This window comes from Pundamilia nyererei, unplaced genomic scaffold (genome assembly GCF_000239375.1).
Source record: "Pundamilia nyererei isolate P.nyererei 1_Seehausen unplaced genomic scaffold, PunNye1.0 scaffold00011, whole genome shotgun sequence".
NCBI lineage: Eukaryota > Metazoa > Chordata > Actinopteri > Cichliformes > Cichlidae > Pundamilia > Pundamilia nyererei.
This window is the reverse complement of record NW_005187412.1, coordinates 3,367,361-3,368,539: the sequence shown is the minus strand read 5'-3', so window position 1 is coordinate 3,368,539 and position 1,179 is coordinate 3,367,361.

Here is a 1,179-nt window from a genome sequence, read left to right as displayed (position 1 = left end):
AGTGTCTCATCCTGATCTGTGTCAACTTGGTAGACTTCCTTGCTGAAACTAACCAGTTTCATTCGCACGCTGTCCTTTAATCCGATGATGGGTTGCACATCGTGTTTTACAACTTGGAATTGCAGGTCGTACAACTGTCCAGCTAGCTTGCACTTGAGAGTAACTGTGCCTGTGGTCTTGATCTTCGTGCCTCCGAAAGCAACAAGATTTACCTGTTTTTGTGACTTGAGTAGGGTTTCGTTGTTGCCGATCTTTCTGTAAGTGTCTAGTGAGATTACGTTGCACTTTGCCCCAGTGTCTACTTTTAGTTTGAGGGCCTTATCAAAAACTTTGACTGTGCAGTATCCTTCTTTGTTGTGATTGTTCTCACCCTCCATTGTTAGGTGCTCAATGCAAAATGTCTCATCACTGTCTGGGTCGGCATCCTCTGAAATTTGGTTCACTTGCTTGCCTCTGTGATGTGGTTTTGCTGATCTGCATTGTTTTTTGTAATGATTGTATTTTTTGCAGACGTGACACTGTTGTCCGAAAGCAGGACATTGCTCCCTTTTGGTTGGATGCGAACCGCCACAGTTTCTGCAATTTTGAATGTTCGTTAGAGGTTTATTTAGTTTCCTTTTGAACTTGCCATGTTTAATCTGTACAGTGTCCACACTAGCAGATGTAATATGCTTTGGTGTAGAGAGGGCTTTGCTATGTTGATCTGTGAGCTCGCTTATTTGGCATATACGCACCGCCTTGGCAAGAGTGAGTTCCGTCTCTTTAAGAAGGGACATACTAATCTGTCTCTGATTAACTCGTCTTGTAGTGCACCAAAGCTGCAGGTTCTGGCCATGTTCTTTAACGTGCTCACATATGCTTCAATGGTTTCACCGGGTTTCTGTTGTCTTTTGTTAAAGTTATGCCTCTCCATTATGACATTGGTCTCTGGGTTGCAGATCTCCCTGAACTTTCTCTTTAGACATGCGGGGTCTTCCCTCGATTCCGCGGCAACGTCTACTACTATGCCTTCAGCTGATATGACTGCGGGGGCATACGTGAATGATCGCTCTCTTTCAATGGCCTCTGGTCCCGCCAGATTGAGGAGTATATAGGCCTTAGTCTTAGCATTTTTGTCACTGTGGGCAGCGGCGATAAAGATGTCATATTCGCGCTCGAACTTACGCCAGTTTTCAGCGA